Below are 17848 nucleotides of genomic sequence, written 5' to 3'. Positions count from 1 at the left end.
TGCAACAGAAGGTAAGGAGTGATTGGAAGAGTCATCGGTGGACATAGTGCCAGCTGTGACAGGTAAGGATACATCATCTATCTGGGCCAGGTGAGAGCAACCAGTATGATGTTTTCTCTTTCTTTCAGCAATAGAGGGAATGGGGGAAAAGGCATAAAGAAGGCCCTTGTCCCATGGAGTAAAAAGAAAAGGAGTACCCGTGGCACCTTAGAGACTAACAAATTTATTAGAGCATAAGCTTTCGTGAGCTACAGCTCACTTCATCGGATGCATTTGGTGGAAAAAGCAGAGGAGAGATTTATATACACACACACACACACACACACACACACAGAGAACATGAAACAATGGGTTTATCATACACACTGTAAGGAGAGTGATCACTTAAGATAAGCCATCACCAGCAGCGGGGGGGGGGGGGGGAAGGAGGAAAACCTTTCATGGTGACAAGCAGGTAGGCTAATTCCAGCAGTTAACAAGAATATCAGAGGAACAGTGGGGGGTGGGGTGGGAGGGAGAAATACCATGGGGAAATAGTTTTACTTTGTGTAATGACTCATCCATTCCCAGTCTCTATTCAAGCCTAAGTTAATTGTATCCAGTTTGCAAATTAATTCCAATTCAGCAGTCTCTCGTTGGAGTCTGTTTTTGAAGCTTTTTTGTTGAAGTATAGCCACTCTTAGGTCTGTGATCGAGTGACCAGAGAATTTGAAGTGTTCTCCAACTGGTTTTTGAATGTTATAATTCTTGACGCCTGATTTGTGTCCATTCATTCTTTTACGTAGAGACTGTCCAGTTTGGCCAATGTACATGGCAGAGGGGCATTGCTGGCACATGATGGCATATATCACATTGGTAGATGCGCAGGTGAACGAGCCTCTGATAGTGTGGCTGATGTGATTAGGCCCTATGATGGTATCCCCTGAATAGATATGTGGACAGAGTTGGCAACGGGCTTTGTTGCAAGGATAGGTTCCTGGGTTAGTGGTTCTGTTGTGTGGTGTGTGGTTGCTGGTGAGTATTTGCTTCAGATTCGGGGGCTGTCTGTAAGCAAGGACTGGTCTGTCTCCCAAGATCTGTGAGAGTGATGAGTCGTCCTTCAGGATAGGTTGTAGATCCTTGATGATGCGTTGGAGAGGTTTTAGTTGGGGGCTGAAGGTGATGGCTAGTGGCGTTCTGTTGTTTTCTTTGTTGGGCCTGTCCTGTAGTAGGTGACTTCTGGGTACTCTTCTGGCTCTGTCAATCTGTTTCTTCACTTCAGCAGGTGGGTATTGTACTTGTAGGAATGCATGATAGAGATCTTGTAGGTGTTTGTCTCTGTCTGAGGGGTTGGAGCAAATGCGGTTATATCGTAGTGCTTGGCTGTAGACAATGGATCGAGTGGTATGATCTGGATGAAAGCTAGAGGAATGTAGGTAGGAATAGCAGTCAGTAGGTTTCCGATATAGGGTGGTGTTTATGTGACCATCGCTTATTAGCACCGTAGTGTCCAGGAAGTGGTTCTCTTGTGTGGACTGGTCCAGGCTGAGGTTGATGGTGGGATGGAAATTGTTGAAATCATGGTGGAATTCCTCAAGAGCTTCTTTTCCATGGGTCCAGATGATGAAGATGTCATCAATGTAGCGCAAATAGAGTAGGGGCATTAGGGGACGAGAGCTGAGGAAGCGTTGTTCTAAGTCAGCCATAAAAATGTTGGCATACTGTGGGGCCATGCGGGTACCCATCGCAGTGCCGCTGATTTGAAGGTATACATTGTCACCAAATGTGAAATAGTTATGGGTCAGGACAAAGTCACAAAGTTCAGCCACCAGGTTAGCCGTGACAGTATCGGGGATACTGTTCCTGACGGCTTGTAGCCCATCTTTGTGTGGAATGTTGGTGTAGAGGGCTTCTACATCCATAGTGGCTAGGATGGTGTTTTTAGGAAGATCACCAATGGACTGTAGTTTCCTCAGGAAGTCAGTGGTGTCTCGAAGATAGCTGGGAGTGCTGGTAACGAAGGGCCTGAGGAGGGAGTCTACATAGCCAGACAATCCTGCTGTCAGGGTGCCAATGCCTGAGATGATGGGGCGTCCAGGATTTCCAGGTTTATGGATCTTGGGTAGCAGATAGAATACCCCAGGTCGGGGCTCCAGGGGTGTGTCTGTGCGGATTTGTTCTTGTGCTTTTTCAGGGAGTTTCTTGAGCAAATGCTGTAGTTTCTTTTGGTAACTCTCAGTGGGATCAGAGGGTAATGGCTTGTAGAAAGTGGTGTTGGAGAGCTGCCTAGTAGCCTCTTGTTCATACTCCGACCTATTCATGATGACGACAGCACCTCCTTTGTCAGCCTTTTTGATTATGATGTCAGAGTTGTTTCTGAGGCTGTGGATGGCACTGTGTTCTGCATGGCTGAGATTATGGGGTAAGCGATGCTGCTTTTCCACAATTTCAGCTCGTGCACATCGGCAGAAGCAGTCTATGTAGAAATCCAGGCTGCTGTTTCGACCTTCAGGAGGACTCCACCCAGAATCCTTCTTTTTGTAGTGTTGGTAGGAAGGTCTCTGTGGGTTAATATGTTGGTCAGAGGTGTGTTGGAAATATTAAAAAACCAGTTGGAGAACACTTCAATCTCTCTGGTCACTCGATCACAGACCTAAGAGTGGCTATACTTCAACAAAAAAGCTTCAAAAACACACTCCAACGAGAGACTGCTGAATTGGAATTAATTTGCAAACTGGATACAATTAACTTGGGCTTGAATAGAGACTGGGAATGGATGAGTCATTACACAAAGTAAAACTATTTCCCCATGGTATTTCTCCCTCCCACCCCACCCCCCACTGTTCCTCTGATATTCTTGTTAACTGCTGGAATTAGCCTACCTTGCTTGTCACCATGAAAGGTTTTCCTCCTTTCCCCCCCCTGCTGCTGGTGATGGCTTATCTTAAGTGATCACTCTCCTTACAGTGTGTATGATAAACCCATTGTTTCATGTTCTGTGTGTGTGTGTGTGTGTGTGTGTGTGTGTGTGTGTGTGTGTGTGTGTGTGTGTGTGTGTGTGTGTGTGTGTGTGTGTGTGTGTGTGTGTGTGTGTGTGTGTGTGTGTATAAATCTCTCCTCTGCTTTTTCCACCAAATGCATCCGACGAAGTGAGCTGTAGCTCACGAAAGCTTATGCTCTAATAAATTTGTTAGTCTCTAAGGTGCCACGGGTACTCCTTTTCTTTTTGCGAATACAGACTAACACGGCTGCTACTCTGAAACCTGTCCCATGGAGTGTTTTCCAATCCCCGCTCTGGAGCCGTACTGTGGACATTTCTTGTTCTGGTAAGTAGCAAATAGGTCTATTATCGTGTCCCCCATTGTCGGAATATGTTGTGGAGTACCACCAAATCTATCTCCTCCCATTCCTGGTCGTGTGGGAATTTGTGGCCGAGACTGTCCGCCATTGTATTAAGATATTGCAGATGCAGCACCAGTGCCATAGTTTTAGTGTGTCTACAGACAGGTAATGAGACCTGGCACCTCCCTGATGGTTTATGTAATAAATGCAGGTCATATTGTCCATCATGACCCGTGTGTGTGTGTGTGTGTGTGTGTGTGTGTATATGTGTGTGTGTGAGAGAGAGATCAGGAGGAGGAAGTGAGTGCACGTGTTTTTAACCACTCTGCGTTGAAGCAGGTATGTCTTGGCTGGAGACCATTTGCCCTGTATTGTGCGACCACTGAGATGCGCACCCCATCCTATGAGGGATGCATTGGTGGTCAGGAATAGAGATGGGTAAGACTGAATAAATGGGATTCTTTTACAGACATTTAGTGGATCCTTCCACCAGTCCAAGGATTGCTCAACCCTGGTGGGCATTGACAGTAGTTTGCTCATGTTGTCTCTGTTTGGCCTGTAAACCGAACCAAACCATGTTTGGAGGTATCTCATGCGTAATCTGGCATGAGCAATAACCGATGTGCCCACAGCCATGTGCCCCAGAAACTGGAGGCAATGTTTGGCTGAAATCTGGGGGCTGAATCGTACTCCATCAACAAGGAGAGACTGAGAAATCTGCAATGTGGGAAGAGTGCTTTCACCTGAATGGAGTCAAGGTTGGCTCCTATGAATTCTAGTCTTTGTACCAGTGTTAATGTTCATTTTTGTTCATTGATCTGTAGGCCCAGATTCTGAAACAGGTCCAATGTGGGCTGAGTGACTCACTGGGCTTCTATGAAGACCATTCCCTGAGAAGGCAGTCATCCAGGTAAGGATAAATCATGATGCCTTGACAGTGTAAATGTAAGCCGCCACTACCAAGAGAACCTTGGAGAATACTCTTGGTATGATGAGATGTCGATAGGGAGTACTTTGTATTGATAGTGGTCTTGGCCTAGCTTGAACCTGAGATGACGTCTGTGACTCAGTATGATAGAGATGTGAAAATAAGCATCTTGGAAGTCAAGGGCCAAGAACCAGTTTTCTTTTTTCTAACGCTGGAATGATTGTAGATAACGTGACCATCTTGAACTTCTGAGCCTTGATAAACTTACTGAGCGCTCTGAAGTCCAGTATGGGTCTGCAACCTCCTTTTTAATTCAGTATCATGAATTAATGAAAGTAGAAGCGTGGGCATTGGCTCTATGGCTCCTACGCTGAGGAGGTGGTTTATCTCTTGATGTAGCAGACTCTTGTGAGAAGGGTCACTGGAGAGGGACGGGGAAGGGTGTTTGGGAGGGAGGAGAAATGGATGGAGTATCCGTCTTGGATGATCTCCAACACCCATTTCTTGGAGGTTATCTGTTCCCAGGAGCTGTGGAATAAGGTGAGACGATCTCTGAAAGGATGGATGAGGTTTTCCAGCATGAAATGAGAGTGTTCTACGGGCACCTCAATCAACCCGTCAAAACTGTCTCTGTGAGATGGAGGTCTGAGAGGAAGTTTGCTGAGATACCAATGTCTTTTGTCTGGAGAACCTGGGCTTCTTCCTCCGAGAGTCATATGATCTCTGTATATATTGAAATGGATACTGGGATGAGTATGGAGATAAACACTGCGAGCGAGGCTTGAATGCTAGCTGAGGGCTGTACTTTCTTTTGTACCCAGGTGTATAAGAACATAAGAATGGCCATACTGGGTCAGATCAAACGTCCATCTAGACCAGTACCCTGTCTTCCAAACAGTGGCCAATGTCAGGTGCCCCAGAGGGAATGAACAGAACAGATAATCATTTAGTGATTCATCCCCCATTGTCCATTCCCTGTTTCTGGCAAACAGAGGCTAGGGATACCATCCCTGCCCATCCCGGGTAATAAGCATTGATGGACCTATCCTCCATGAATTTAGCTAAACAAGACATAAAAAATAAGCACCTTGTGCCAGATCCCAAACAGAAGGTTCCTGGGTTTGACCTTCCAAAGTCATCTTGGTTAACTCTGAACCAAATCCGAACCAACCATGGTAGATGCGGACATCTAATCCCCAGCGTGCGAGTGTGTTTCCCCATAACAGACCATTGAACATATCACTACCTACTGGCCAATTTACAAATATGAAGATGGCATTATTGAAATAAATTCTGCTACTCCTGATGTAGCCATTTGGCTCGATCAATTTCAGGTGAAATTGTAGTTGCTGCTCTACACCAACCGTACAAAAGAAAAAGTCGACGACTCCAAATTCCACTGAAAGAACCAGGACTCTGATGCACAGCAAATGCCCCAATTCTAAGGCACTCTGTACTTCTTCAGAGAGATTTAACATATGAAGAATGTAGATTGGTATCCACTTAGCATACTTGGGCCTGTCTACAGTAAAGAAACATGGCAGCATGTCATACCGCCTGTGAATGTAGGTGAAGTTTCCAATCATCCTCTCGCTCTGCACGGACATTTAGAAGTAGTAACTGCATAACCTGGAGAAAATTATCCCAGAATTTTAAATGTAGAAGGCTTGTCATACCCCCTTATCTGATATTCCTCCAGTAGCGGTAGCATATGCTGAGTCACAGCATCATCTCTTTAACAACATGTTGTAAGGACTCAGTATCTTCAGACTCAAAATACCGTTTGAGCATCATCCAACATTTGCCAGACAAATGCTGGAACTACAGGAGTACCTCCTCCTTGCTCATACCATTGAACAAATTAATAAAGTTCCAGAGCACTAGGGGCCTCAAATGCTAGAAATAAGCCACGTAGAGCATGACTGAATTGTTAACTAGCAATCATTTGACCTGCAGTACACACTGCATATACATCAGAATCAACAAGAAGTCCTCGCAATCCTGTGTTTCTCCAAAATTTCTCAATACATGCAGTAAAGCAGCACGGGGTGTGAAAATCATCCAGAAAAAAATCACATTGGTATCAAGTGCATTTGGGAGAGTCCATTTCACTAGCTGAGCCTTCAGCTGCTGATTCATGGTCTGAATGACATGTTGCTGTCATTTCCTTACATTTCAGCACTGTAGTATAGATTGTGGCCATGTTAGCTGGTTTGGCATCCACAAGAGGTATATATGAACCTACTGTGTAGGTGCTCTTGGATTTGCTGAGCTTTGTGGAATGTCACAGTAGTTTGTCGTATCAGTGAGGGAGTGATGTTAGAACAGGTAGCCATGGTGTTGGAGTCAACGTAACGGTTCCCATGATGCACCACATCACTTTGTATTCAGCTGGGTATTGACAAGGGATCAAAGAGTGGCCCTCAAATCTTTTAACATGTGGAGGGAAGCATCAGTCTTTTCAGCAAATAATTTTATCCCCTCAAAGGGGAGGTCCTCCACCGTCATTTGAACTTCCTTGGGGAAGCTGGAGAGATGAAGCCACGAGGCCCATCTCATCATAATGGCAGTCAAAATAGAATGGACTTCCGTGTCAGCTGCATCAAGAGCAAACTGGAGAGACTTTGTGCTGTCAGCTGGCCCTCACGAACCAAGGTTTTAAATTGGCCCTTGTGAGAATCAGGAAGCTGTTCAATAAAAGAAATAAAGCTTCACATAGTTCGTATTTAACCCACAATGCTTGATAGTTCATCCCTCTGATTTGAAGGGTGACTGAGGAGTAGGCCTTCCTGCCAAACAGGTCCAGACACTTCCTGTTCCAGTCACAAGGGTTGGACCTAAAGTGGCGTTGGTGGCCTTTGCAGTTAACTGCGTCCATAATAATCGAATTGGGAGGCGGGTGTGAGAACAAGAATTCCATGTCCTTTGCTGGCACATAATATTTCTCATTTGCCCTCTTAAAAGTTGGTGGGACAGACACAGGGGTCTGCCATATCACCTTGGCAGGATCCAGCAGACCTTATTAATAGGGAGGGTGACCCTGGAGGAGGTGGAAGATATCCACTGGCTTCTGGTGTGACTCAGACACCTCTGGTAAAGGTATTTGAAGTGTCTCTGCCACCCTCTGTGCAAAGTCCTCGAACAGTTTAAAGTCGTCCACCAGAGATGGCGGAAGGGGCAACACCATCTCATCTGGTGACGATAACAAGAAGTGTGTTGGAGGAGTGACTTTCTCCTCAACTTCAGCCTCTGGTTCCTTGCCTGTTCAAGGGATTCAGAGGCCCACGAGGCAGCAGCTGAAGGAGGGTACTTCCTTAGCTGTTGGTAGGCCACACTGGCAGTGGTAGAGGCCTGCTGCCTTTGGGCCTGCCAGGAGTCCCAGTGTGCCCATTGTGATGGGAAGGGGCCTGATGGTTGGTACCATGGTTGCCCAACCAGAGAGACTGTGGATCAGAGGGGTGGTTTGCCTGGTATCCATAGTGAAATTGGGCTCCTTACAGCAGTGAGAAGAGTGTTGGGAAGCTAGGTCCTCTTGCTCACTTTCCAATTCTGATGACTAAAAGAGTGGTTGGCAGGAGGTTGTCGGTGAGCCAAGGGCTCTGGGTGAACTCAGTACCAAGGCCCCAGTACTGAATAGAGGAGAGTCTGGTGTGTCAGACACCAAAAGATCCGTTGCACACTGGAAATCTGTCGGTGCAGAGGGCACCAGTACCAGGGAGGCTGGCAGTGCTGAGAGGCTTGTACCAACAATGTCAGAGATGCAGACTGATAGCAGAGTCCATCAGTGCCTAGCATATTGTCAGTAGTACCAATGTTGACGACCATACCAACAAAGCCTTCCCTGGGACAGGTCTTCTATGTTTCTCATGCCCCTGCGGTACCAATGTTTCTTTGCTTGTGTCTATTGGGTCTGTAGGCATTCCGACTTGCCCTGTCGGTTCAGTACTGCACATGCCCTGGGTACCAGATCTAGATGGCATTGGTGCCATCAGTACTGATGATACTGACCAAGCCAGGGATTGTTTTTGGCTCGATCAGGGCTTGCTTTGGGGACCCAAGGACCTCTTCTTAGAGGCCTTATGTGAATATCCCGCAGGCATCTCTCTGAGATCACCTCCCTTTGAAGTAGAGGGATGTGGTGAAGGCTCCTGCCAGGACTGAAGAGATTGAAGCACTGACTCCATGAATAGCAGTTTGAGCCTTAGTTCTCTGTCCTTCCTGGATCTGGGCTTAAGTTGCTGACAAAAGCCATGTGTCTGTGGAATATGTTTCTCTCCCAGGCAGCAAACACACCAAGTGTCCTTCGGGCACTGGGAGAGTTTCTTTACCACTGACTCATTTTTTGAAGCCCAGAGAGCCGGGCATATCCTTTTCCAGGGGGGTCCCCCAACACAGGGTCCTTTTCTTCTTCTTCTTTTTTTAGGCAATGGCCCAAATAAAATGTAAATGAAGCGAAGAAAGAAAAAAGGGGCTTCAAAACAAGCTAAAGTTAGCGAATTTAAGAGAGTAAATGATCCACAAACTGACAGCCCTTGCTCTGTCTCTAGCCAAAGATGGTTGAGAAGGTACTGATGAGGTATTGGCCACACATGCTGGCTAGCCTCATGGCAGGAGGGCAGAAGCACATGCATGGGCAGGACAAGACTGCTACCAAAGTTCTCTGATCAGCAGCGCAGGGACACAGACACATCAATACTGCAGATCCCATAGAGAATCACAGAATATCAGGGTAGGAAGGGACCTCAGGAGGTCATCTAGTCCAACGCCCTGCTCAAAGCAGGATCAATCCCCAACTAAATCATCCCAGCCAGGGCTTTGTCAAGCCTGACCTTAAAAACTTCTAAGGAAGGAGATTCCACCACCTCCCTAGGTAACACATTCTAGGGACATTACCTGAAGAGAATTTCACCTTTTTGCAAAATAATTTCACTCCGAACAGGAATAAAAAGTCAAACACCATGACATTTTTTGTGAGAAGAGGAGAACCAGAATGGAATTTTTCACTTTCCCAGTTGCCAACCTGGAAGGTCAACTTCATTTTCTGCCTGCTTCTCCAGCTTGTGGAGCTCGGAAGGGGAAGGGGTGGGAGGCTGAGCATCCTGGCTCTCCACCTGTCCTGCCACAGAGTTGGGAGAAAGGCGGGAGAAAGAAGGCTGTTGTGAATTTCTAGGTGGGCAGCCATCATTTCTTTTTCCTGATGGAAAAGTAAATAAAAAAAAAAGATTCCTGCAGAAAATTTCAATTGTGTAAAAAGGACATTTTTCCATCTAGACAATTTTCCGATAGAAAACTCCCAACCAGCTCTACTGAACACCTATTCGGGGAGAACAGGTAGATCCTACTCCTGTAATGAAAGAGGCACTCCCAAACGGAAGGATTGCAGAGTGAGACTGAGGGGAAATGCTTATGTATGTGGGTGACTTAAAGGCCTCTGGTTTAATTATGAATACAATAAAATGGGAATTAGCACCCAGGAAAGGCTTTTGCTCCTCTCTGGGCCTTCTTTTTCATCTTGCTTGAAGAACTGAGTCTGTGATAAACAATTTAAAGAAAAAATTTCATAGAAGGATTGGGTTTTTCTTTTAATCCAAAAAACAACCCACAACAAAAAACCAAACAAACAAACACCCACACACCCTAGTTTGAGTCTCAGTCTGATCTAGTACAAACTATGGGGTTCCTGCATGGCCCAGTGCTAACATGAAAACATGCCTTCTCCTCCCCCACTCCTTTTTACTTTAAGAATATGAAGCAAGAGAAACAGATTGCACGAGTACATCCCAAGTATACAGAATAGTTAATGGTTTAGTCACCATCTTAAGATTATTTACTGAAAACACTTCTGAATTTGGCCAGCTTCTAACATCTATAAAAAGTAATTTAACAACTACCCATTTCCTTCTCCCTCCCAAGATGATTATGGGTAAGATTTTATAGCTCTTAACGTCACCGAATACCTCACATTTATACAGTACCTCTCACTGGGAGTTCCCAACCACTTTTCCAAACTACAGGACAGGTTTTCAAAGTCATACTCATGCAGTTATTTATTAGTTACAGGCATATGTTTGCGCACACCTATCTAATGCTTGATGTGTGTTCAAATGTTTGTGTTTGCATTTTACTAGTTAGGCACCTAGTGGATATGTGATCATGCAAATATATGATCTCTTAACATAAAGTAGGCATGGAGATATAGATATAGATAGATATATGCAGTTGCACAAGCCTAGATATGAAAACTTGATCCTATGCAAGCACACAATGTAAGTGCAGCAACCTCTATGGGGCAGCAGAGAATTAGTGCACAACACGCTGTACAACAGTGTGTAGCTAAGGAAGGTTTTATAATAGAAGAAATTGTCCAGATCACTCCATTAAATGTTACTTACAAATGTATTATGTGCATAAATTCCTAAGAGGCAGTGAGAAAATGGATCCAAAATTCCAGACCCTCCCAGGCTTTGTTAAGCAGTATTTGCAGGCCTCCAAAAATAGTTTTAAATATAAACCTTGCCCAGTCGCCTGCTACATTATAATCTATAACATCACTTACATTGAATTATAATATTTATTCATCACAATCACTGCTAATAAAAATGAATACACTAAAATTCATCTTTTAGGGTTTTTTAAAATTCCGTTTAACTTGTTAAATCTTCATAGATACATCTTATTAATCAATCCTAGTATTATAATCCAAGTCTTAAAAATAATAAGGGATTTATATTCTAAAAAACTCTTATCTAGTCAGACTAGCTAGATAATTTTCTAATTATGTAGGGAAGTAATACAGTGAAATAAATATTTTACTCATTCATATTAGAAGATTTTAGTGATTATTTATTTATAGCCCAAAAGATCAAAAACTTTGAGGATGCAGATTCATAACCAGTGTAATGCCCCAATTCTGCAAAGACTTACATGAGGTTAATGAGCAGAGTCCCACTGAGGTTAATGAGCAGAGTTATACAGATGTTTTCAAGATCAGGGCCTAACTCCTCACACTAAATGTTTTAAGATTCTGTTCCATATCAGTACAATAAGATTCATTCACATTTCCTCCCCTTTTTGGTCTAGGAATAAATTCCAATCCTATAAATTTAAAATTAGAAGTAGAGTTATTTTTAATGATTTCCCAAAGGAGAAGTGAAGTGACTTCTTACTGATTTATGGTCTGTAGTTCTCACATTTAAAGATCTAGATGTTTAACTAATACGTATACATAGTAGAAATCACATGAGCACGCAGATCTGTGTGAAGATCTGACCCCTTCACTTTAAGTTAACAAGATTTTTGTCTGCTATTATTAAACTTCACCATTTATAGTTTACTACTCACCAGCTACTAGTCATAATCCATGGAAAAGCAGTGGAAGATAATTCTGTCAATCCCTAGGCTCATTTACAGGCATTTTCCTGGAATTTATTTCATTGCTTCACAGGCTACTGTAGCTACTAAAATCACAGTAAGAACGTTCTGGTTGACTTCATTAGACTGCAGTTACCCAAGATTCATTTCCAACTGTACATCACGTTTTAGTTTAGTAAAGGTAACAGGTGCTGCTGGAACTTAACTGTTGTGTACAGCTACAGCCCTAGACAAAAAGTGGGATGGAGGAGGATGGGTTTAATCATTCTGAGCTAATACCTATCATCACTTCTAAATGGGCATGTAATTATGCTACAAAAATAAAGGTGACTGCAATCCGAATACTGTTATCTATACCATGAAAATTATGACATATTTTAAGACCACGATTAAGAAATCTAATACGATATTCTCCTAACACCCACCACAATCCCATTTCCCTGCCTCAAAATATCTTAGTTATATGTGTCTGGTTCAATTGCAGTACTACAATATCCAACTGAACAACATCTTTCAGTAAAACTTGCTGGACCTTAAAGAATTCACACTGCAAATAAAAACAGTCTGAAGTATTTTGTTTTACCTCTAGATGGTGAGCTAGCTTCCGAACAGGAACAAATCCCATGAACAACTGAATACCAGCTTTTGAAGGCTGTATACGGAAATCCTTGGGCAATGCCCAGCAATTTATAGTATACTCTTTAGAACTTCATAACACTTCTTTTCCTTCTTCAACTTCTATTATTCTAAATAAACTTTACAAGCTGTCTGGAATCCAGCAGTTAGAGCAGAAGATTGGGAGTCAGGATACCTGGGTTCTAATCCCAAACTCTACTAATGACTTCTTGGGTGACTTTGGGCAAAACCATTTAAACACTGTGCCTCAATTTCCCAGTTCCCACAATGTGCTTCTAACAGGTTTATCAATATAGAATCAAGAATACCGTTTCCATAGCAAACTGCGCAGTCACCTCTAGAGCAGAACGCAGCAGCTGCATAACAGAACACAGCAACAACAGCTTAGGACAGCAAGTGAAGATACCAACATTTATTTGTTTTTACTTATGCTAAAAAAGGAACTAACAAGAAGTGTGTCATTCATCACTCTGACCGCCCTTAGTATGCTGGATACTGTTCTCCAATCTTTCATCCATGTTTTTGTCTTTTTAGACTGTCAGGGATGACTTATCCCTGGAGCTCATAAAAATATTTCTGATGAAATAATTTTATGCCTTTGGAATGCACCAAGTGTCAGGTATTTGGGTGGGGGAACCAAAGAAGTATCTCCCCTCGAAAGTTCAAGATATCCCTGGAACTTACCTGTCACGGTTCCTTCCCCACTCTGAACTCTAGGGTACAGATGTGGGGACCTGCATGAAAGACCCCCTAAGCTTATTCTTACCAGCTTAGGTTAAAAAACTTCAAGGTACAAACTTTGCCTTATCCTTGAACCCTGTGCTGCCACCACCAGGCGTGTTAAAGAACAGGGAAAGAGCCCACTTGGAGAAGTCTTCCCCCCAAAATATCCCCCCAAGCTCTACACCCCCTTTCCTGGGGAAGGCTTGATAAAAATCCTCACCAATTTGCATAGGTGAACACAGACCCAAACCTTGAATCTTAATGAAAAAGCTATCAGGATCTTAAAAAGAAGAATTTTAAATTAAAGAAAAGGTAAAAGAATCACCTCTGTAAAATCAGGTGGTAAATACCTTACAGGATAATCAGTTTCAAAACAGAGAATCCCTCTAGGCAAAACCTTAAGTTACAAAAAGACACAAAAACAGGAATATACATTCCATTCAGCACAGCTTATTTTATCAGCCATTTAAACAAAACAGAATCTAACACATATCTAACTAGATTGCTTATTAACATTTTACAGGAGTTCTGAAGAGCATTCCTGATCTGTTCCCGGCAAAAGCACCACACAGACAGACAGCCCCTTTGTTTTCCCCCCACCCCCTCCAGTTTTGAAAGTAACTTGTCTCCTCATTGGTCATTTTGGTCAGGTGCCAGCGAGGTTATCTTAGCTTGTTAACCCTTTACAGATGAAAGGGTTTTGCCTCTGGCCAGGAGGGATTTTATAGTTCTGTATACAGAAAGGTGGTTACCCTTTCCTTTATATTTATGACATTACCCTATCCCCATTTCAAAAAACACAAGTTGAACTCTCTGCTATGCTATCAACATACCTGGTATACTTTTCAGCAACAGAGAATAAACATTTCCAGCAAAGTGCAGCTTAATGTATCTGTTTCCACAGTCCTGTTGCCTGTTCCTGAGAAAAAGCACTTTTGCTTAAATTTGAAAACAAATGAATATATGTCCCAGTCCTTCAGCCTTCCTCTCTGCAAGCACCTGGGATAATGGAAGTCATCATATGCCAAGGGAGACTATTTCTTTGGGAACCCCTTGTTGAATTACTGTTAGCACATAAGTGTCTATGACAAACTAGTGAGATCTGAGCGAAGTGGTATCCTCTTTCATAACATTATTCTTTGGATGATTTACTCTTTAGGTTGGAACCTGATTATAGTTTCTTAGGATTGTCAACACAAAGCAGAGAAAATAAAATATTAGCATTTTAGTGCTCAGGTTTTACCATAATTATCAGTGCACAGAAATGTTATGTACATGCACTATTTTTGGAGAGAGAAAGACAGACAACATTAAACTGAACCCATCAACAAAACCTTGAAGTTTTAGCTATTTAGAAGTTAGAGAGTGTGGAGCCACATTTTTAAAGCAATGCAACATCTAAGTAGCATTAGTTTTAGAGCTATTTTGGTTTGTTTTTACTCTTACGAGGCAATCTAAGCCCACAAATTCTCCTCCCTTTTCAGCCTTTGTCTATATTCTTTTTCAGCCGTTAACTCTCAGAGTCAAGAATACGTCACAGACGGAAGAGACATTGGATAGGACTGCTGCTCTCATGCTTTAAGTTACCGAGGTGCATAAGCACCTAACTGATTCTGGGCCACAATTAATAACTATCCTCCCTCCCTGCAGTACTGAGGAATTCATTAACTCTCCCATCTAAGTACAGCCCCAGTTCGGCTGGTGCAATCTGAAAATAGCACAGTACAAGGCAATATGGCCACTGGCTAAAGAATGATGTGTGTTGGCATTTAACTGCTTGCATGTTTTGCAATGGCATTACCAATCCGCTCCCAAGTCCTCCAAGTGTAGAATTTCCTTCACCAAGGGCCCAATCCAACAACCGATGGAACTTCAACTGGCACTGGATTAGGCCCAAAGCCTGGTCCCAAATGAATGCCAGCTCAACGAGGATTCTGACAATCCCCACAGCCCTTATTTGTCTGCCTACAGTCACTTAGGCTGTGATCTCATAAGACAGGGCTGATCTAGGCGACTATTTGAATAGGAGATCATCCAGAAGAACAGACCACAAGTGCCACTGCTGATTCAGTAGGTGGCATTCTTTCTGCTGAGTCACTTTCTGGGCACACCTTTCTTTTAACAGAAAGAGGCTCGCTGCCATGGTTTGAACTACTACTCCCAATCAGAGGAGAGCAGCCATATTCCTTCAGAGAATATGTATGGGAGCACTGAGAGACGAGAAGTTAATTCAGTTTACAAGTCTATTCAGTCCCTGGCCTCTCTGCCAAGACTGCCAGTCCTAACTCTTGTGGTGATTGCTATCACATGGATACTTGTTGACTGGAAACTGGACAGAGACCAGCAACTCATTTCACATAAAATAAAAAGCAGCCATGTGACAGAGGTTCGGAGACATATGCTCAAGTCACACAAATCAAGGCAGTTGAATAGCAACATCCTCAATGGCCACTAAATACTTTAAACACAGATCTTTAAAAAGTTCAAATTGTTGTTCTAAGAATCAAACACCTGTTCAGCTTTTTTCTTGAGATGTAACAAACAGCAATCAGCTGCTCAATTAAGTTTTCATGGCAGGCTAATCATTTTTCCTCACAAAAGGACAGAGTTGGCAGGACAATTGAGAGCAGACTACAGTGAACTTGCCTATTAGAATCCAATGCTGTGTTTTGCTTTCTTTTCTCAGCTTTAATTTAATCACTAAGGGCTTGATCCTGCCGTGTGAAGTGCTGAGCTCCCTCAACACCAAAATGGGCCAGAGATCTCAGTACCCTGATAGACCAGCTCCTAAATGATAAATTGAATATTATGCTTCAGTACAGCCACAATGCTCTAAATTATATATGTATGAACATCCTAAAATATTCATTACGGGTTAGATTTTCTGAACACTTCAAGGAGCTCAGAGCATAAGTGTGACTAAAAGACTTTCCATGGGATTTGCGCTTCCATCTCCTTTGGGTGTTTTTCAAAATCTCATCCTAATTCAATTAATAATATTTAATAAAATACTGCTGTGCATACAAAATCAATACACAGCCCATTCCTTGGTGGCATTTACCATGACCGATATAGGTATCCACTGTTTTCTCAAGCGCTACACACGGAGACACGGTCAAACAAACTATTTTGGAAGGACAATTGCAAGGAGAGATTTCTTTCTGAAATCAGGCCAAAGTTCATTCAGCCTACCTTGATTTTTCTCCTTGTTAGTTAGATCAGGCGTTCTCAAAATGGGGGTTGGGACCTCTCAGGGGGTCACAAGGTTATTACATGGGGGGGTCATGAGGTGTCAACCTCCACCCCAAACCCCGCTTTGCCTCCACCATTTATAATAGTGTTAAATATATAAAAAAGTGTTTTTAATTTATAAGGCAGGGGTCGCACTCAGAGACTTGTTATGTGAAAGGGGTCTCCAGTAAAAAAGTTTGAGAGCCACTGAGTTAGATACACCACCTGAAGTACCAAGAGGCACTACAATTAACTGCAAATCCCTCTTCAATTTGTGAAGACCTGGGAAGGGGTCAGAACCACAGCTAAAAACTTGGGGATGGAGAAGAGGATAAGCATTGAATTGCTTCATAGTACCCTAAACTTCGACAATTTCAATTGAAACTTCAACACAACAGTAGACAAGGCAGCCTCAAGATAAAATTAAATTAATAAAATAAAATTCTTACTTTCTTTTTCTGCTAATTTAGTTAGATGTGTGTTTTGAAGATAAATTTAAATAGGACCTTATTCCTTTTCTTTCTTGAAAAGGAAGAAAAACACAACTTTTGACTAGACAACTCCTTGAGAAATGGGAAAATGAGAAAATCTGTCAATCCCATCCACTTTTCTATATCTCAAGCCTCATTACTGGGTCTTGGAGATAGACATGACATTGACAATCTGCTAATACCAAATAATACCAGTATTTTCCAGTGTTATGTGTCAGCTTTTATGCTAAAGGATATCAAAAGTGCTTTGCAAGGTGTATTTATTTATACAGAAGTCCATTCCCTAGCCACAGAAGCGTAGCTGCCTCTGATGTGAAACATGACAACTATTTTTATACAATGGTAAGCAAAGGTGCTGTAACTCTCCTATAAAACACAATTCTAGTAGCACATCCCATAACCAATGAACTCCTATGAATTGGTGCCCTACAGAAAAACCCTGAAGCAATCCTTACTTCCTTCTCATTAACTTGTGGCCTACCATTTCCATCCATCATCCTCCCAAAACCTGCTTTGTCACCGACCTAGTTAAAATCATAGCCTCTAATCATCTGTATTCTACTCACCTATGCATCATGTCCATACACCACTAAACAGATGCGCTTTCTCCATAGTGGTAATTAACAAGGTAGAAAGAAAATATGCAGCCTCATTATAACAACCTTATCATATAGGAAAGAAGTGCCAGAGACTCCATGAAGTCCACCAGGGACTTGGTTACTGTCAATGATTTTACATTGAAGATGCTCACTAGTACAGTGAAGAGTAGCAGTATAAAAATTAAAGAAAGAGAAAGAAAAAAAACTAACTAGCAACTGGCTTATTATGCACTTCAATAACTGTTTCAAACAGAAAGCAAGGAAGACAAATTATTTTGGTATTTAAGGTAACTGTACAAGTCATCAGCTTACAGTAGACAGCTGATTTTTAGACAGTTTACAGTAGACAGAGGAACAGAGAGAGAGTTGCATCTCAACTTAGTCTATTCTACTGATCCTGATGCTGTCATTTTTGCAATTAACCAGCCTCCCAGTTTGAAAGAAATTTTTTAAAACCTGGTTGCAGCTGCTCACTTCTGGCCTGATTTCCCATGCTCCTGAGTACTCACAACTCCCACTGAAATCATTGACAACTGACAGTATTCAGG

The 17848-nt window shown here is 42.7% G+C and overlaps 1 protein-coding gene across 1 annotated transcript in view; it reads right to left on the bottom strand.

Moving 5' to 3' along the window:
* Positions 1-17848, bottom strand: part of PRKAG2 (protein kinase AMP-activated non-catalytic subunit gamma 2) — a 428376-nt gene that overhangs the window by 347252 nt on the left and 63276 nt on the right.

The sequence above is a fragment of the Dermochelys coriacea genome, chromosome 2 (assembly GCF_009764565.3).
Source record: "Dermochelys coriacea isolate rDerCor1 chromosome 2, rDerCor1.pri.v4, whole genome shotgun sequence".
NCBI lineage: Eukaryota > Metazoa > Chordata > Testudines > Dermochelyidae > Dermochelys > Dermochelys coriacea.
Note: the sequence above shows the minus strand (reverse complement) of the source record. Positions and strands in the feature narration are given on the sequence as shown.